General features: G+C 37.5%; 1 protein-coding gene across 2 annotated transcripts in view; it reads right to left on the reverse strand.

The window, feature by feature from the left end:
* Window positions 1-21310, reverse strand: part of LOC106882747 (uncharacterized) — a 40142-nt gene extending 18832 nt beyond the window's left edge. The window contains exons 1-2 of one of the 2 annotated variants that reach the window (XM_089342063.1): window positions 20291-21055; window positions 14964-14977 (exon numbers count right to left, since the gene is read on the reverse strand). The gene's annotated coding sequence lies outside the window, so the exon portion shown is untranslated. Of the gene's footprint in view, window positions 1-14963; window positions 14978-20290 lie in introns of both variants that reach the window. The other variant, XM_089342062.1, reaches the window with a different exon arrangement.
* Window positions 21311-22280: the final 970 nt, after the last annotated feature.

Genomic DNA, 22280 nt, shown 5'->3' on the forward strand with positions numbered 1-22280 from the left:
TGCTGGTGTTATATAAAAAGCACCCAGTACACTGTGATATGGTTGGTAATATGAAGGGTGCCTAGCTGTAGAAACCATGCTGGAGCAGACAATGGAGCCTGGAGTGACTCCCAGCCTTCTCAGCTCACGTGAAACTATCCAACACATGTCTGCATGGAAAACGGATGCTAAATGTTGATGCAGCTGATGATGACGATTTATATACACATACATACTTAGAGAGAGAGAGAAAGAGGAGAGGGAAAGAGAGATACTAATAACTAAAGTGAAAGTAAAACAATACTTTATTAATGATTATTGTTCTTCAACAAAGCAGCCATTAACACATTTTATTGATGTTTATTGTTCATCATAATCCTCATCATCAACATAATAATAATAATTAATTATTATTATTATTATTATTATTATTATTATCACTATTTTCAATGCCATTGTTTCTCATTACTGTTTCATTGTTTCCATCTTTCTTGCAATTATTTCACAAAAGAATTGAACAGAAGAAATGCAATTAATGGTAAAAAAAGATGGACTCTTGTAATAGTAGCAACAAGAAGAACAACAGTAACAACAATTAATTCAGTGAAAGAATTAAAAAACAAATTGGTTTACAAGAAAATAAAACACTTTTGTTGTTGTTAATATTATTAAGATATTGGGAGAGGTTATTTTTGTGTTTGATACACCAGAGGCACCAGGGGCTGGCAATATTTCTTTCAGCTCTTTATGTTTAGAGTTCAAATACAGCCAAGGTCGACTTTGCCTTTCATCTTTTCGGGGTTTATAAAATAAAGTACCAGTCAAGTACTGGGGTTGATGTAATCAATTAGCTTGCCTCCTTTTCTAATTGATGTCCTTGTGCTACCCAACCACATGGTCTTGGATTCAGTTCCACTGTGCGGCACTTTGGGCAAGTGTTTGCTATAACATCAGGCCAGCCAAAGCCAGTCATGTGTGTGTGTGTATGTGTCTGTGTTTGTCCCCCACCACTGCTTGACAACTGATGTGAGTGTGTTTATGTCCCTGTAACTTAACAGTTTGGCAAAAGTGACCGATAGAATAAGTGGCAGGCTTAAAAATAAAAAAAAGTCCTGGGGTCAATTCATTCAACTAGAAATTCTTCGAGGCAGTGCCCCAGCATGGCCACAGTCTAGTGACTGAAACAAGTAAAAGTTACTGAAGCAAGCACTTCTGAATTTGATAGACCAGAGTAATCAGGGGTTTTGTATAGGATAACCTCAAAATACAACAGGTGGGGTTTTTTCCCTTCCCACCAGTGGGACATTTTTCTTATTGACATTTTATTATCTATTGTTTTCTTTTTTAGTTAGCTTTCTTTTTCTGATCAATGTAAACTCTCTCTTTCTTTTTAGGTACTGTAATGTCCCCAATATCTTGGCCCTTGAGGATAATCCTATCATAGGTGGTGAACTGGCAGAATTGTTAGAGCATAGGATTAAATGTCTTATGGAAATTGCTTAGGATCTTAAGGTACTGAGATTGGATGCTGCTGCGGTCAACTTTGTTCCACATACTTTCAAAGTCAATAAGATAAAGTACCAATCCAGCACTGGGATCAAGGCAATCAACTAAGCCCCTCCCATCAAAACTGCTGGCACAGTGCCTAAAAAAACAGTGACTGTTACTGCTTTCTCTCTTTCTTTCCCCTTCTTTTGTTCTAAATTCAAACCCTGTTTCAGTAAACTTTGCCTTTCATCCTTCAAGGGGATGATAAAATTAAAGTACCAGTTATGTATTGAGGTTCATTTCTGGCTCCAGCCTTGCTGCATCAGCTGCAAACCTGGGTGTTGCTGCACATAAAGCAAAGCAGAGAAAAATCAATAGATAAAGGAGTCTGAACAGCCACTATCAGTTTGTGCCGGTTGATGTCAAGATGGTGTTCTCAGACCCTGTACCACCAATTTCTTCTGCAAAATAGAGACAGCAGTGGCCAGTCAGAGAATTGGGACCAACTTCATGCAAGCATGAAGGCACGCTGGAAACTTGACTGAGGAGAGAAGGCCACGAATGACCCCCCGCCTCCTTGTTTTTTCCTGTCTGTCTTTGTATTGTCTGCCCAGATGTTTCATTGTCGTCTGTTGCGTTCTTGTTCTAGTTTTGGGGTATTTCTATTTATAATGTTTATATCGTTGACTTTAACCTCTATAACAATCTGATACGTCATGAACTATGCAGTAAATACAGACACACACAAGCAGATACACTCAACATAATAAATAGAAAGGGATTAGAAATAGTAAAATAACTTAAATATACACAAGAGAACTGAACACTGGGGGGTCGATGTAATCGACTAGTCCCCTCCCTGCTAATTTGAGGCTTTGTGTTTCCAGTAGAAAGGATTATTATTATAAGGCAGCAAAGTGGTAGACTTGCTGGCACATCAAACAAAACGTTTAACAGCGTCTCTTTTAGTTCTTTCAGGCCTGAGTTCAAATAAGCTGAAGAGAACTTTGCTTTTCATCCTTTTAGGGTCAATAAAATAAAATACAACATAGGGGTCAATGTAATCAACTTATTCCCTCTCCCTTAAACTGCTAGCCTAGACCCAAAATTTGAAACATTACTGTTAGGCTAGTGAAGAGCAGAATCAGTAGACATGAGCATTTTAAGGCCATTTCCTTGGCTAAAGCAAAGGTTAGCCTTTTGGGCTCCATGACAGTCTTTTCTATTTTCCTCCATCATTTACACCTTCCTTTCGCCAATGTCTTGTCCTCATCCATTACCTATAGCCATTCCTCTTCCTCTGCTTCCTCCCACATTCATTTCCATTACTCCTCTTACCGGGTCACTGTCATTCATTGTTAGCACATGACTCAACCATTTCATCCCATTTCTCTTCACACCTCACACAGGCTCTATTCTCTTCATTCTCTGCTATTCATCGTTTATCTCTCTCTCTCTCTCTCTCTCTCTCTCTCTTATTCACCAAACCATTCTCACTTCTGTTCTTGTCAGATTCACTCAACCCATGCAAACATAGTAAAAAAATTTGTTAAAATTGTTTAATCCTAGACAAAGGAAACTTAACACTGCTAACCAGTCAAACAGTGAAGTGGTAATGGAGACAAAAATGTTGACTGTTCGTTATTTGACTGACATACCAGCTGTGACCATCCCATCTTTTATTCAGCAATTATATATCTAGAACTATGTTGTGTCCTTCCTTTCTTGAAGACAGAAAATGATTTGAAGATTTAAATACTATTTATAAAAGATAAAGTGAACATATAAACATTCCCTTATTAAAATGCTGATGATGGTGATGATGATGACAAAAGTACATCCCAGATACACACACACGCACCCACGCACGCACGCACACACACGCGCGCACACGCGCACACGCGCGCACGCACACACGCACACACACACACACACACACACACAGATTTTTGTCCAAATTTATCAAAAATCTTCCCATTCCATCCTTGTAGTTATAAAACTATATTAAAAAAAAATATACACACACAACAAAAGAATGGAGGAGCCATTATTACTGAAATAGAGAAAGATTGGCAGTGAAAACAACTGTAAAGATAAATTTGTAATACATTGATTTCTCTACAGAAAATGGTATTTTTAGCTTCTCTAATTAATAATACTGATGATGATGATGATGATGATGATGAGTTCAGTCAAGCTTCAGAAGACTGAAAACAACTACAAGTCAATACTTGTAACCGTTTAAACATAGCTGTGAGATGTCTGTCTGTATGTCTGTCTCTCTCACACACATAGTTATGCTTTCTCTCGTGTGTACACACATATATATATACACACATAAGCCTGTTACAAATACATATACAGATGCACAAATAGAGAAACACATACAACTGCAAACACTTACTCACAAATAACCACATACACACACAAATATTGATATATTCTTTTGTACATACACATACACCCATACACACAAACGTAAACAGATTTATTCATAGATGCACTTACATAAGTAGCTGCATTTATGCATACATGCAGACTCACAAACACAATATACATTCATCCACACAAATACACATACACCTACGTGTACACACACACACACACAAACAAACAAGCACACACATACAAACATGTACACACATGCATGCACACATACATTATCCAAGAAGGCAGAAGGCCATTAATATTTAGAAGCGGTGTAACAAAAAGATGGATGAGTGAGCTCATAGCTCTTGGAGTTCAAATACAGGGTGTATATTTCATTGTGTATTTGGGCACAACATGAAATCTTTTGACAGGAAGTTTTTCCCTAAAATGTGGTTAAACTTTGTTTCTTGCACAGAAGAGCTGTATTCTAGTCTCAGCCCCAAACAAAAACACTATTTGAATTACAGTAATGTGTGCTGATGCCATGCAAAAAGCACCCATGCGGGTGTCATGGAAAAAAAAAACACATGCCATCACCACAAAAGAAGGAACCCTGTTGGTACTATATAAGAAGCACCACATAATGCTAGTGCCACATAAAAAATGTGGTTGTGCCAGTACCATGTCAAACGTCTCCATGCCAGTGACACATAAAAGACACCTAGTACACTCTGTAAAGTGGTTGGCATTAGGAAGGGCATCCAGCTGTAGAAACCAAGCCAAAACACACAATTGGAGCCTGGTGCAGCCCTCAGCTTGTCAGCGCCCATCAAACTGTCCATCCCATTCCAGCATAGAAAGCGGATGTCACATAATGATGACGATGATGTTGATATGGTGTTTAGGACTGGGCAACAGGTAGAGTCGCTTAAGGTGCAGGATTTTAAGAATAGAAAAAGATCACTGACAGACAAGGGTAGTTTACTAAACAGTTAGGAAATGTATGTCAGCTCAGGGCTGTGATGGCCCATTCAGGCCATATCATTCAGAGTGAAGTGTCCTATTCAGGAAGACAGCCCTGCAGTGACAATATGAATCTGATTCTTTTATTCTTCTACCTGTTTCAGTCATTTGACTGGCCATGCTGGAGCACTGCCTTGAAGAGTTTTAGTTGAACAAATTAACCTGAGGACTTATTTTTTTTAAAGCCTAGTACTTATTCTATTGGTCTCTTGCTGAACTGCTAAGTTAATTAGCAGTAAGTTTATCATCTTAGCCTAAACTAAGACTTCGATTAGATTAGGGTTGAATTTTTTCTATTAATACTGTTTAATATTTCTTTTTATTTTATGAGATAAATAACTAGTCTTTTTATTTAATTTCTTTGATTATACAATATAGTTAATTGTTTTATTATGACTTAAGTTATATAAAGTTTAATCTTTCATTCATAATAAAATTTTCATTCATGTTTTTATATCTATTCATTCTATTCCTTTTCTTTACACAATATTTTCATGAGACTATTTTTTTATGTCTCTTTTTTTCAAGAACAGCTTGATGTATTGGTGAACAGTCAACAATGTTGGAGAGCATAAATATAAAAGTTATACTTGAGAAAAAGTTAACCAACATGGAATGACTGAATATAGGAAAAGTTACCTGTATCATGATGATTTGTGTCATGACTGCTGTATGTTCTATGAACACAGTAAAGGCTGTAAGATAGGACATGGACATCATGAAAACCAAGTTCTCCCAGAACTGTGATGGTCTTTGGGTATCTTACCAGTGAGGGTGACATCATACCATCCCTCATCTCTGAACAGGGCCTTAGGTTTAATTCAGACAGCTATGTGAAACTGGTGCAGACTGCGGTCAAACCTTCACTGGAATGAGTTGCTGCTGGAAAGCTATGTGTGGCAGCAGGATTTGGATCCTTGCCATACCAGAAGTGGTTGTCAGAGGATTTCTACGACATCACCAGTCCTGATTTTTGACCTTTTAATTCCTCCATTTGTAATCCCATGGATTACTTTGTGTAGGGCATGGTTGAGAAAGACACCAACCGCTCTGCCTGCAACATTAAGGGTGAGCCAGTGTTGAAGATCAAGGAAGTGTTCTAAGACCATCCTGGGGACACAAAGAAGAATGCATGTATCAGGTTCCAGAACCATCTTGAGGCCATTGGTGGATGCTGAAGATGGCTACAATACTTTTATTTTTGGATGAGATATTGTTTACTTTTCCTTTTATGCAAACTGTCAAATTTAGCCCAAATATCCTGTATGTACTACAACACAGAACCACATTATATCACATAATCTAGCACCATACAACACTACAATACATCTCCCTGTGCTACTAGAAAATACTGCAGTGTAATATTTATAATTTGACAGATATTTGTCCTCATCTTGTTTGTTGTTAACACAACGTTTCAGCTGATATACCTGCTAGCCTTCATCACGGACATATGGCATAGTGGTTAAGAGCGCGGACTACTAACCCCAAGATTCCGAGTTCGATTCCAAGCAGTGACCTGAACAACAACAACAACAACAACAACAATAATAATAATAACATCGAAAAATACCTTAAGAATGAGAACCCAGGTTCAAAATTTCCCCAAAGACACCTGATGAAGGCTGGAGGGTATATCAGCCGAAACGTGTTAACAACAAACAAGATGAGAACAAATATCTGTCAAATGTAAATAATGTACACAATTCCTCATCTATTAAATATAGAACTGTACTGCAGTGTAATGGTAAAAACAGACATGTTTGATATTTAGTTGAATTGTTGATACCACTATATGTGAAGGTATATGGCTCAGTGGTTAAAGCATTGGGTTTACAATCATGAGAATGTGAGTTTGATTCCTGAATAGGGCTGTGTGCTGTGTTATTGAGCAAGATTCTTTAATTCCCATCGCTCCAGTTCATTCAGCTGTCTGTAGAGATGAGTTGTAATGTCACTGGTGGTATCAGCTTTTGCCTTTCCCTTGAAAACATCAGTGGCACAGAGAGAGGAGACTGGTATGCAATGGTGACTGCTGTTCTTGCATAAACAATCTTGCTCAGACTTGTGCCTCGGAAGGGAACTTTCTAGGTGTAAACCTATGGTCATTCATGACCAAAGGTTGGGGGTGTCTTTACCCTTTACTTACAACTAAATATGAACTATGGTAATGTTGATGCCATTAGATTTACTGTTGTGAGTATTAATACCCCTGTGTTCTTCAGATGCAGTATGGCCAAATTGGTTAAGAAGTTCACTTTGCAATCACAAGTTCCTGGGTTCAAACTCACTGTTTGACATCTCAGACAAGTATCTCTTATCACAACCTTGGGCCAACCCAAACCTTGTGAGGGAAATCAGATATACATGAACTGTGTGGAAGTTTGTCAGGTGGATTATTCCACACATCTTTGAAAGCACAGAACCAGCAAAGAATTTATTGATGGGGAAAGGACGACAACCATCAATGTCTATAATACAAGGGTTTTACATGCAAAATGTACAGAATGCAACATTTATTCAAGCCAAGCATGCATACATACACAACAAACTTCTTACAGTTTCTATCTACCAAATTCACTCACACGATATTGGCTGGCTGACGGCTAGAGTGGAAGTCACCTGCCCACACTGGACTAGACACATGCTACCTTTTGACAAGGTATAGCACCCAACAACTATCTGGCCCTAGATCACAAATAAAGCCTAGGGAAATTGTAGTTGTCGCCAGTGCCGCTGACATGTAAAAGGCACCTGTGCTGGTGATACATGAAAAGCACCTGTGCCAGTGAAATGTGAGGGACACCCATGTCAGTGATGTGTAAAGGATACTCATGCTGGGGATGTGTGCAAGGCACCCACACTGGTGACACGTGAGAGGTGCCCATGTTAGGGACCTATGAAGGGTACTTGTGCCAATATTTTTGTCTTGGGACACTGATAATAGTGAGATCATGAGAAGCAGCACAAGTGAAAGTTCTTCTCATCTGTATTGTTGCTTAAGAAGTAAAGTGATGCCATTACACATCAGCTTGTCTGCATGACATGATGATGCTGAAAATAACAGCTCAATCACATTCAAACCTCATCTTACAATCTTCAATAAGGATATATATTGGACAATGTAGTTCTTGATATAGAAAGAAGATGGAATGGACCTTCTTATATAAACAATGAGAACACTGTTGCTGCTGCTGCTATTACTACTACTGCTATGGACGATATTTCAAAAGCAAGCAAGCCAATTAATGTTTAATTTCAATTAAATGGATGCACTATTCTCTATAATTAACAAAATATCATAATTTTTCAGTTGGGGACACATTAGTAATACAATATACTACTAATACAAAGTACAGTGAGTCTATTATGAAATAAACACTACAAAGGAAGACTGAATTGTATAAGATAGCATGACAGAAACCAAGTTTTCTCCATGTTTATAGTTTACAAGGAAACAATCACAATCAAACTAGATACTGAAAGCAAAAAGCTGCTTTATAGAAACATTAGAAAAAAAAAATTGGAAGTAAAACTCAGAAAAGACACAAAAGAAATAATGAATTTTTTTGGATTTTTTTTTTTTTGTTGTAAATAATAATTTCATTTAGACAGTAACAAAAATAATGGAAAGAAAGAAGTCTCCAAGGTTAGTATAATGCAAGAACAGACATTGGTGAAGAGTAATCAATAGGCGAGAGAACAATGGGTTGAAAACTTTGGACTCGATTCAGAAATACAACATCAATGTCTTGGCATAAAACAACAACTAAAAATAAAATGATAAAAGGTTAATTAACAATTGTAGATTATGTAACGAAGAGAAAGAAATAAGTACATCATTTCCAACTGTCCAGTCTTTGCACAGACAGAATAAATTGTTGAATAAGTTGTTGTTTAACAAGCTAACTGGCTAATCATGACACCAGCACCTGTTTGGCATTGGCATTCCATATATCAATGGTGGGGGGATGATTCACTGCTGTCTCTAGCAGTCAAGTGTCCATCATTGACAAGACCAAACAAGTTCAAAACCACGTGGTCTGGTGGTCTTGGTGCTGGAGAGGTCAAGGATTTATCTGACCACTAGTTATATAAACAAGGGTGCATTTTGCACCAAAATAGCTAATACGAGGGTTTCTCTCATGGAATCTACTGCAATAAAGTTTCTTCTAATAGAACATCCATGTTTGAGTGAGGATAAATACTACCTCTTGTTATTAATATTGCCTCTGTTGCTAATATATTTTGTTTAATAAGCTAACTGGCTAATTGTGACACTAGCGTCTGTTCTGGCACTGTTTTTCTATAATTTGCTGGCAAGGAGACGAATTACTGCTGCTTCTAGTGATTGAGTATCCATCATTGACAAAACCAAACAAGATTGAAACCACATGATCTGGAGATCTTGGTGCTGGAAATGGTAGGAATTTATCTCCCTGCTAGCAATATAAACAAGAGTGCATTTTGCACCAAAAAACCAATATAAGAGTTTCACTCATGGTATCTACTGCAGTATAACTTGTTCTAACAGAACATCTACGTTCAAGTGGTGATAAATATTATCTCTCACTGCTTAGATCCAGGTTAGCTCCAAGATCTATGTTCAGAGTATTCCAGCCATGACTATCTGTTTTATTTCAAAATATAATGCATCTTAAACATATCTATATCTTTTACGTGTTTCAGTTACTACACGGTTGCCAGACTGGGGCACTACACTGAAGAATTTTTAGTCAAAAGAATCGACCTTAATAATTATTTTTTTAAAATACTGGTACTTATTTTATCGGTCTCTTTTGCCAAACCGCTAAGTTATGCAGATGTAAACACACCACACTGGCTGTCATGTATTAGTGGGGAACAAACACTGACACAAAGACACACACAAAAATATTCATATATATGATGGGCTTCTTTCAGTCTCCATCTACCAAACCCACTCACAAAACTTTGGTTGGCCCAAGGCCATAGAAGACAGTTGGCTAAGGTGCCACAGAGTGGGACTGAACCTGGAAACATGTAGTTGGGAAGCACACTTCTTACCACATAACCATGTCTGCACCTATATCACCATCATCATCGTTTTAACATGCACTACGTGCTGCATTTACATGGGTCAAATGTAAATGCTGCACGTAGTGAGCATGGGTGGAGAGAAAGAGTGATGGTAAGATGGGTTAAGGGAAGGCGGAGAGCTGGCAGAAGCGTTAGCACGCCGGGCGAAATGCTATTTCGTCTGCCATTACATTCTGAGTTCAAATTCCACTGAGGTCAACTTTGCCTTTCGTTCTTTCAGGGTCGATAAATTAAATACCAGTTACACACTGGAGTCGATTCTAATCAACTTAATCCCTTTGTCTGTCCTTGTTTGTCCCCTCTATGTTTAGCCGCATGTGGGCAATAAAGAAATAAGATGGCTTGAGGGAAGGTTTGTCAGTGGGGTGGGGGTAAATACTGTTAAAATGCCTTGTCATAATGGCTACAATGTCAGCAATGTGGGCTAAAAGCTATCTCAGTGTAGATAACATACTGCATTAACCCTTTAGAATTTGAACTCAAAATGTAACAATAGATGAAATGCCAGTAAGCATTTTGCTTGATATGCTAACGATTCTGCCAGCTTACTGCCTCATATGCTGTTTATAATTTAGAATACTGTCATGTAGAATGGATGATAATAAAAGGAAGAGTGAGAGAGGGAGAGAGAGAGAGAGCGAGAACTTGGTTGATGATGTTTGTAATCAGAGAGCTTTGTTTTAGTTCGTTATTTCATTAATTCTACAACAATAACAATTGTTTCTCATTCAGGCACATGGCCAGTAATTTCAATGGGTGAGAAGAGTTAGTTGATACAATCGATCCCAGTAATTTTTTTTTTTCCAAGGCTCTACCGTGTCTGTTTGTTCATTGCCTTTAAATAATTATTCCTGATTTAAACATAAGTCCACTAATTCAGAGGGAAGTGGTTAATCAATTACATCAACTGTAGCAATTGACAGGCACCTTATACAGGGTAATTCAAAATGAATGGTACAACAAGAAAACGTACATGCAGGTGTTGTAATGAAGATATTGCAACAATACAGATGCAACGTAAAAGGTCAACCTTTCAAGTTCCTACTGACAGTCACACATGTCACATCTGCGTTTTTGCAATATATTCATTATAGCACTCACTGGTACGTTTTCTTTTTTTGTACCATTCATTGTGAATTACCCTGTATTACGCAGTGTAACAAGATTTTTGTCCTTGGGTAGCAACTGTTATTTACTATTTGCTTGCCCTTGGAAAGTATGAAAAATGGCTAATATTTCCTTCAAACTTTGCTTTCCTTACATTTATTCAAATCCCAAAGAGTCTTTCTCAACACATGGCTATGATGCTCTCCTTCACTCCTGCTCACTGTGTAACACGATTTTTGTCCTTGGGTAGCAACTGTTATTTCTTATTTGCTTACCCCTAGAAAGTGGAGGTGCAATGGCCTAGTGGTTAGGGCAGCGGACTCGCGGCCATAGGATCGCGGTTTTGATTCCCAGACCGGGCGTTGTGAGTGTTTATTGAGCGAAAACACCTAAAGCTCCACGAGGCTCCGGAAGGGGATGGTGGCAAACCCTGCTGTACTCTTTCACCACAACTTTCTCTCACTCTTTCTCCCTCTTTCTGTTGTACCTGTATTTCAAAGGGTCAGCCTTGTCACACTGTGTCACGCTGAATATCCCCGAGAACTACGTTAAGGGTACACGTGTCTGTGGAGTGCTCAGCCACTTGCACGTTAATTTCAAGAGCAGGCTGTTCCTTTGATCGGATCAACTGGAACCCTTGACGTCGTAAGCAATGGAGTGCCAACAACAACCCCTAGAAACTATTAAAAAAATGGCTAATATTTCCTTCAAACTTTGCTTTCCTTACATCTATTCAAACCTCAAAGAATCCCTCTCAACACATGGCTATGATGCTCCCCCTTTACTCCTGCTCACTGTGTAATATGACTTTTGTCCTTGGATAGCAAGTGTTATTTCTTATTTGCTTACCCCTAGAAACTATAAAAAAATGGCTAATATTCCCTTCAAACTTTGCTTTTGCTATGTTTATTCAAAACAGAAAGAATCCCTCAACATATGGCTATGATGGTCCCCCATTACTTCTGCTCATCATCAGAACTGCAAATATTGTCAGCCACTAAGTGGACAAGCTCAACTGGTTACAGTCAAGCAACTGACAAGCAAATCTGTGGTACTGAGCAGAGTATTCACTTAAACGATATTTCTGCTTCAGCAACTCAGCACTGAATCTGTTTGAAATGTAATGGAAAATATATCAGTTTTAAAACATTGATGTCCAGGTCAGAAAAGCAAAGCTTGAAGAAAATGGAAGTGATTTCATTGAATTTCTAGATAGAAGCAAATAGGAAAAAAACACTTACTGACCAGAGACAAAAAAATTAAAATTTTGTAACACGGTGTTATTCCCCACTTCCCCCATCAAGGATGAAAGGTAAAGTTGACATAAGTGGGATTTGAACTCAGGAAAATGAAGAGCTTGAAACAAATATTGCATAGTATTTTGTCTGGTACTCTACTGATTCAGCCACCCGACCATCTTCGGAGAAATTTGGTTTTGGTCCAATATTTCATAAACATTGTAATAATGTTATTGGACAGCGCTCAATATTTCATCAATACTATGAAAGGTGGTGGTGGTGGTGATGGTTATAGCTAAAGAGTCGCTGTAGTCAATTTGGCTAATGTGTGTGTATGCACAAACACACACAAATGTATTGATTGATGTAAAAAGATGAGGACGTGTTGTAGTTAGTGTAGACAAAATAAGTGATGGCAATATATGGTGAGGTGTGATGGGTGCATGTGTGTGTGTGTGCCACAATGCAGTTGGTGTGATGTGGTGCAGTGTATTGTATGTGGTACAATGTGGTGTAATGATTATGTTGCGTAGTGTAAGACAAATTGAGTTAAGATCATCATCAACATTTAATGTCCATTCTCCATGCTGGCATGGGTTGGATGGTTTGACAGAAGCTGGTAAGGCTGGAGGCTGAACCAGGATCCATTGTCTGTTTTGGAATAGTTTCTATGGCTGGATGCCTTTCCTAATGCCATTGATGCTTTTTATGTGGCACCAGAATCAGTGCTTTTTACGTGGCACCGTCACCAGTGCTTTTTACGTGGCCCCATCACCAGTGCTTTTTATGTGGCACCAGTGCTTATTATGAGACACCAATACCAGTGCTTTTTACATGACACAAGCGCTGGTGCATTTTACATGGCGCCAGCATCAGTATTTCTGCTGTGAACGGGTAGGATATTGTTGATTATACAGACCCTGCATATATTGACAACAAGTTTCAACACAGCTCCTGTCTACCAAATTCATTATCGAGGCATTGGTCAACCCTGGGGCTAAAATAGAAGACACTTGCTTTAGGTGCCATGCCACGTGACTGAACCTGAATCATGTAGTTGCACTTTGAGCTTCTTAACTATACAACCATGCCTGCAGCTCATGTAATCAGGGAAGGAAGGGCCAGTGTCCTCGAGCCTTTCTTTCAGGAATTCCAAGACTAGGAGAAGGAAAGGAGGAAGTTATCCTCCGACACAAAACCTGATAAGAATGCTTGCAACATGATGCACCACACAAAAGGTACCCAAGGACAAGTGGTGGCAGATTAAATCTACCACCCAAGAGCAGAGAACACAGAGAATTAGAATAAATACCACAAGGTACCTATTTGATATGCTAATAATTTTATCATTCCAATATGCTAGACTGATATTTTATTGTCTTTCTTCAAGACAGCAGAGATTGATTTGAGGAGGTCTGACTGCTATTTCTATTAGATCAAGCAACTATATATTGAGATAGGATACTGCTGATTATTTAGACCCCCACCCCACCCTAGCACTTGACTGGTATTTTATTTTAATCAACCTCAGAAAGAAAGGCAAAACTGATTCTACTGGGATTTGAACTCATAATGTTAACTAACTGGCACTGTGAGTTAAAATAATGAGGGTTCCAGTTGATCCAATCAACAGAACAGCCTGCTTGTGAAATTAACGTGCAAGTGGCTGAGCACTCCACAGACATACGTACACTTAATGCACATATGTCTGTGATACACAGAATATAACAAGGCTGGCTTTTTGAAATACAGGTACAACTCATTTCTGTCTGCTGAGTGGAGTGAGGTAACATAAAATAAAGTGTCTTGCTCAACAGCACAACGCACTGTCGAGTATCGAACTGACAACCTTACAACTGTGAGCCAAATAACCTAACCACTAAGCCACACACCTTTACTCAGAGTGTTAAGAGCCAGAACAAATACTGCAAAGCAATTTTCCTGATACTTTAATGATTCTACTACAACACCTTTAAATGTTTCTAATTTAGACACAAAGTCGGTAATCCTGAAGGAAGTATGGGGGTGGTTTAATTAATTATAGCAATTAACCATTCCCCTTCAATAAAATAAAGGGCTGGTACTGGATTGCTACTCCATTTTATTAAAACTAGAAGGAAGGAGACTTCAATGCAAACAGCTAAAAGAAATGACACAAAGCATTTGTCTGAGGCTCTTGCATCAGGACAAGGCCACTAAATTCAAAAGGGAGGTATAAATGATTAAGCTAATGACTCACAGTATTTTCCAGGCTTCCAATGATTCTGTGACCTAATCTTCTTATGTTTAAAGTATGCCGCACCCTTGTTTTTACTTCAAAGAAGAATATAAAGGTTTCTTTGTTGAATGTTGATTTGCTTTGTCATTCTATCTAGGTATTCTATTTCTGACACACTCCAACTACAACGACAGTATGTGACCTAGCAAAGATACTTCTTGTACTTTAACACGGAAGCTTTCATAACCTTGTACAGAAGCCTGTATTCAGTCATTCAAACTGAAGCTAAATCTTCCTCAAATACTACCATCACCTGGTTTTAACTTTTTTTTTTTTTTTTGTTTCATCATCATTATTATTATTGCCATTTAACCGTTAGTGTTTAAAATCAGCCCCATCTAAGCTCAAATATTCCACTTACTTTATGTTTGAACTGGCTAGATCTGGCCTCTAATACTTACCCTCCAATGTCGTTCTAAAAATAAACAACCACATCATTGAAATCACAAAGCAACAAGATAATTTAAAACAATGTGAATAAATAAGCATTACATGTGACAAAGTAATCCAAATGCTAAAGGGTTAATGTGTGTTTTTCATACTGGGACGGGTTAAGACGGATTGTTCAACAGGAGCTGGCAAGCTGTTTGACTGCACCAACGCCAATGTCTGCTTCAGCATAGTTTCTATATAGATGGATGCCTTTCCTAATGCCATCTGATTTTACAGAGTGTACTGGGTGGTTTTTATATAACACTGGCACCAGTGAGATTGGCAAGTAACTCACAAGACAAGCTTCTTCAACTGAGGTAGGGTGTAGTATTCAGGTAGATGGCTTTATGCCAAGTGATGAGAGGTAAATGTAAGATACAGGCATACGAACAGGTGCTTTGCTGTAGGGGCGAGGTATCTTTTATCTTTTAATTGTTTTAGTTATTATGAACATAGCATAGGTCTGTTTGATCAGAGCCAACATAAAGCTACACAACAACAAGGACTTATTACATAGACACTGCACCTCCATTCTTGTTCATCACCAGGACAGTCATGGCTAGATTGTTTCTGATCAAATGTCTGCTCAGTCAGAATTGACCTGGGGCTAAACAACAAGGGTTATACTTAAATCTATTGATAGCACAATACACAAGTGGTGTATATTTTATCGAACACTGAAGAAAGAAAGACAAAGACGACCCAAACAAGATTTTAACATGAAATGCAGGACTAAAAAGTATTAAGTCTGGTTGGTACTTAACTATTTCAGTCTTTAACCATTTGTTACTCTCTCCTCACACTCTTATGAAAATACCCATTCTCTTTCCATGATTTCCTCTTCATATCAGTTTGCTCATCCACTTCTGAACTACTCCCACCCCCACATATATAATGCATTTCCTCTATAGCAGTGTTTCTCAACCTTTTTATCTTTGCGTATCCCTTGAAATAAATTACATGTCTCAAGGAACCCCTGCACAAAAAAAAGACTATATATCATATCTTTCTCATATTTTCTTCATTGTAGTTCACATGGTAATTGTTTAACGTCCGCTTTCCATGCTAGCATGGGTTGGACGATTGGAACCAGATGGCTGCACTAGGTTCCAATCTGATTTGACAGAGTTTCTACAGCTGGATGCCTTTCCTAATGCCAACCACTCCGAGAGTGTAGTGGGTGCTTTTATGTGCCACTGGCATGAGGGCCAGTCAGGCGGTACTGGCAACAGCCATGCTCAAATGGTGTTTTTTTTACATGCCACCTGCACAGGGGTCAGTCCAGCAGCACTGGCAACAATCACGCTCGGATGGTGCTCTTAGCGCTCCACTAGCACAGTCATCGAATATCATATATATATATATATATATATATATATATATATATATATATATTATATATATAACCATAAATTTACATAAATGCATAAATTACATAAATTACAGACATCACTAAATATATCCTCAACAGTTGTTATATTTTTTGATAACATAAGTTAAATAGGATGATGTCTTTATAACAATATTACAATAACCAATATGTTGTGCATATATAGTAATATTACGATCATGAAATTAGCATTAGCTTACCTCACTATTTCTTGTGGAACCCCTAGGAACCCTAAGGTTCCAGGGAACCCCAGCTGAGAAATGCTGCTCTATAGCAAGACACTGTCTTGTCCCTCAATCATACTTTAGCTCAGTGATTCTCAACCATTTTTTACCTATGGAACCCCTTTGGTTCCTATTCTACTCTCCTGGAACTCAATAGCCATTCAATGGATATATTAATAAAAAATCTTACTGTATTTTTATATAATTAAATGTTATTAGGAATTGTATCAAAAATTGTTAAAAAATTTTGTGTACTGTAGAAGTCTAAGCAATTCATTGCACATAAATTTTAAAAACAAAATTCTATGTGAACCCTTGAGGGTCATATGGACCTTAGTTGAGGACCACTGCTTTAACCTTTCAACACTTGACATAAAACAACATTCCCTTCTCAAATACCCCCACTTCCTGCACTTAGTAAGTAGGAGCTTTTTCCTTTTTACCCTGTTCTTTTTCTGTCTTGTAAGTTACTTGGCAACCTCACTGGTGCTGGTGCCATGTAAAAAGCATTTAGTACACACTATAAAATAGTTGGTGTTAGGAAGGGTATCCAGCTGTAGAAAGCATGCCCAAGCAGATACTGGAACTCTGTGCAGCCCTGCAGCTCACTGGATCCAGTGAAACCTTCCGACCCATGCTAGAGAGAAAACCAAACATTAAATCATGAAGATTAGGCATAAGGTCAAAATGTTTTTATTTATCGTGTATGTGGGTGGGTGGTAGTTGAAGGCAGAATTGACCTCAGCTAGATTTGAACTCAAAATGTAAAGAACTAAATACTACAATGCATTTTTTCTGAAGTTTTGAGAGCATTTATATAGTCACATCGCCTTCTAGAAACAGCAGTCAAACCTTCAAATGAAACCTCATTGGGTTAAAGATGAAGGACACGTCGGGTAATGTGTTCTCTTTCTAAAATAGGTTTAGCTAATGTAACACTAAATAGAAATTTTAAAAAAACAGGCTAGGTACGACTGGATTGCTTTTGATCTTAGGTTTGCTTGGTCAAAACTGTTCTGGGGTTAATCAAAAACAATAATGAGTCGACGTGGGAATCCTTATGTGGGACCTCTTAGAATTAACAACCAAATCTTAAAGTGTTAAAAAGGAAGATACATTAGTTAACGCAGTACTAGACATACTACAGAAGGACGGGACAGTCACGGTTAGATTGCTTTTGATAGCACAATACATTAGAGGTATTTTATCGAACCCAGAATAAAGAAAGACACAGATGACCCAAACCAGATTTTAACAGAAAATGCAGGCCTAAAAAGCATTAAATCTGGTTGGTAGTTAACTATTTCAGTCACTTTAACAACGACAACGCAACTCCTTATATGGTTGATGTCCAACTCCTCATCAGTCCTGGCTGAGCAGACTTGTGATCAAAGACATTCCAACAATAACCATCTCGTTTTTTTTCATTTGTGTAAGAAACACAGGACCCATTAACCAAGGTGCCATTTTCTTAGCATGTGAGTGGAGGGAAATTTGGCTGCTATTGCTAGCAAGTCGAGCGATCGCGTAAGGCTCCTTCGTTGATTTACCACTTATGTGGTTATCCGATCGGCTAGAAATAGCAGACAGACATGTCTCCCTCAAACTGTACGCTGCTTTCTTTAAATATGTGGTACACATTGGATGATGTAGTTCTAGATGAACTGTATTTGAAAATTTAATGACTGTCTTGAATGGAATGCATTAAATCATGGGCCTGCTCGTTCAGAGCGCATCACCTGGAGTTAAATAACGATTTCTTATCCCATGACCTCAATACTTGTCGACAATCTTGGAAAGTTGTAAGACAAAACAGTTTTCGTCTTCTATTTTAATTCCATTTAGATGTGGGACACTCTCTACGAATACTCAATCTACTCCAGTACTTTATTTTATCGACCGCGGAAAGTGAAGTTAACCAACGAGGGTTTGAACTCATATACAGTAGATATTTTCGTCTGGGGGCCTAAAAATCCACAGTTGACCTCGGCGGGATTCAAACTTGTAACATAAAATGATAATAATGATTTTTAATTTTAGCATAAAGGCCAAGAAAAGGTGGCAGTGGTGGGAACAGTCAACTAAATCGACAGCACTACCTACTACTTATTTTATCGGCACAACCATACTTCCAAAAAGAGAAACGATCAAGGCGATCCTAACGAGATTTGAACACGTAAGGCAAAGTTGATGAAAGGTTTAATTCCGCTAATTTGCCTTCAGGCGACTTCAGCAACAACAATTCTAATATTGACACACGGCTAGGAAGAATAACAGTCAATGAGATCAACCCTAGTAGTTGGTTAGTACTATAGTTTATCCGACCCCTACTAGATAAATGAAGGGCAAAATTGTCAGCAGCGGGGATTTATAACAGTGATTAATAAAAGAGGTATTAAAAAGGTATAAATCCACACACTTTGGCAGAAGAATAAAACAAAAACAGATTACATAACCCCACTGTTATTTCTCACAGTACTTGACAAGTACTTTATTTTATTGTAAACGGAACTATGAAAAAAAAATTCGAATATTTATATATAAAATATGACCAGGGTACACTATAGTTCAAATGAGGACACTATATACTTTATTGTATATACTTTAAGTATATACTTTATTGCAATAGCTAGAGACCCGACGGAGAGTTCATTTTTTTCACAGGTCTAGTTGATATTTGATAAATATATACATAGAATGTAAAAGGGCTGAAACACATCTCGTCTTAAGAGTTTTACTCTAACAATAACAAGAAACATAATTTCTTAAATAGGCACAAGCCAAAAATAGGATGAAAGGGAACAGTCAATTATATTGATCCAATATTCGACCGGTATTTAATTTTATTGAACGTAGAAGTACGAATGGCAAAGTTGACACTCAACAAAATTCGAAAATATATAACATAAAGCTGTAGAATATCTATATAAAACTACATATATTTATACATACAGCGTATCCACAAAGTCTTAAGACAATCTCAAAAAGTCATTAGGAAAATCTTGGAAGAGGTGGCAACTAAATTTTTGCTGTATACTAATGTTATTATTAAAGTTTTTTTTAATGATATTGATAGTTTTATTAATATTATGCTATCCAATTTCCGTTGTAATTTTAATTCATTTATCTTTTTGTCTAATGACTTTGTGGATACCCTGTACGTGTGTATACACACACAAACACACGGTTAAGTTGTTGAATCTGTACGTAAACAGAAACGACATGCTGCATTTGTCCAAATTTATAAATAAATCAGCACTTCACTGAAGTGACTACTAAGATTAATCAAACTGAGTTAATAACAATTTTACAAGAAGTAAACTTTTATTTTATAGACATAAAACAGCACACATTAGAATATTTGTAGACATTCGAGGATTCCACATGTGTAAAGTAAATAATACTGCGAGAAAATGAAGGAACCTGCGATTACTAAGACTAATTAAACTGACTTAATAGTCCATTTTATAAAAGAAAATACAATACTGTACTTGAGGATATTTTTTGAGATATTAGGGAATTCCAGCATGTTTTATTGCACGAGGTCCCTTCCGTTTTGTATTGGAGGTCGTTAAAACATAGATTACAAATTTCAGTTGGTGCTTTACGATGTCTGCCGCAACAAGAGGAATAATGATAATTAAAGGGCATTTGTTATTATTAATAATAAATATCTACAAACCTTTGCAGCGTTTTTAAGTTAAGGCATCTTCAACATAACGAACAATCGCCGTCACTGAGCTGGGCATGGAATTTTGCGTGTAATTTCATCATGTATCAATCAACCACGTCAGAAGACGAATGAAAGGATGCAACGGTTCGAACTGCAGATGATGTTGTTGTTACAGCTGCTGATATTACTACTACTACTACTACTACTACTACTGTTGCTGCAGCAGCTGTTGTTGTTGTTGATGCTGCTGGTTCACGTGTTTGTTTGGTCGCTGCAGTTGCAATCGAAGACACTAGGGGTGTAGCGAGAAATAGTCGAACGTCTTTCCATTCATTCATTCATTCAATTAAAAGAGACGTTTCATGGCTGCTGCTGCCGCCCCTGTTGTTGCTTTTGTTTTCTTTCGGGATGTTCATAGCAGAGTGGAAGGAGCATGTAAGTTTGACTATATCATTGAACGTCCACTTAACCGAGAAAGACGTCTTGGCTATAGCCTAGAACGTCTGCTTAATTAAGGAAGAGTACTTTCTTACACTTATAAATCTTAATAGACGGACTCATGGGCCACTGGCGATGAAAGCTATACAACTAAAAAGCAAGTAAAATATATGCTTCATCGTCAAATACTGTTGGTTATTTGAAATGAACTTAACTTAAGCGAATTTAGTATTTCCTTGAAGTCGCGAACATCCATTCAAATGACAAGTAGAAGCAAGTTCTGTCAGAATATCAGCACACACAGACATACACACACTTTCAAGCGCAAACACAGACGCGCGCATACATAACTAGCCATACACATACGCACAAAGCCATAAACACACTCATACACATCCACACAAAGCCATGAACACGCACAGACATAAACATACAAAGAGAAACAAGAACACACACACCCATATGGTATCCATATAACAATAGAAAGGGTGTTTTTTTTCTCCAAAGCGAGGCTCCATTACGGGGCAATACAAAATAATAATGTCACACATGGCTAAATCTTGTGGCAGACGTATTACTGTAAATAGATAGCAAATGTGACCGAGATCCAGGCCGACGATGGTTTCGGTGGCCATAACTTCCAAGTCACTGTCAATAATATTCTTGTTTAAGAATAATAAATTTGTACTCTCTTCAGAATAATGTAAAATTGCTATTATAATTGAACATAACACGTTTACATATATGGGTGTGAATGTTTACACAGACACACAAATACACACACACACATATATATATGTATATAGTATAGCACTAGTGTAGCAATAATTGGGTACCCTCCCAGCAGTATACTGGATAGATACTATCCCTTAGTGGGTTGAACCCCCAACCCCTAACTCTCTCACGTTATATATATATATGTATATGTATGTATATATGTCTATGTATGTATGTATATATGTGTATGTATATGTATGTGTATATAGGTATATATATATATATATATATATGTATGTATATATACATGCATATATATATATATGTATGTATATATATATATATATATGTATAAACATATATGTACTGTTGTGTCTGGGGAGAGTCATTCTCTATTACTGCCTTATAGTTTGACACCCACCAGTAAAATTTCCACTTATTTCTTTATTTTCTATTTTTCTAAAATTTTCGTTGCACCTTGCAACCTTTTCAATATATGTATATATATATATATATATATATATATAAGCTTTTTAATCCCATCAATGTAAAACTCTTTTGGTTTCAAAGTGAAAAACTCTGAAATGTCAGTTCCAACCTCTTCCTGGCTTGCAAAAGTTATGTCCCCCAAACGATTCTGTGAACTATGAAACAAATGGTAGTCTGAAAGAGCAAGGTTGGGAGAATAAGGTGGATGAGGAATTTTTCCCCAACCAAGCTCTTTGATCTTCTGTGATGTGATCTTTGCAGTGTGGGGTCGCGTGTTGTCCTGATGAAACATCACATCTTTTTGATTTACTCAAACGGATCTTTTTTTCTTCAAAACTTAGTTCAAATGCTCCAA

This window comes from Octopus bimaculoides, chromosome 25, assembly GCF_046866305.1.
Source record: "Octopus bimaculoides isolate indiv1 chromosome 25, ASM4686630v1, whole genome shotgun sequence".
Taxonomy (NCBI): domain Eukaryota; kingdom Metazoa; phylum Mollusca; class Cephalopoda; order Octopoda; family Octopodidae; genus Octopus; species Octopus bimaculoides.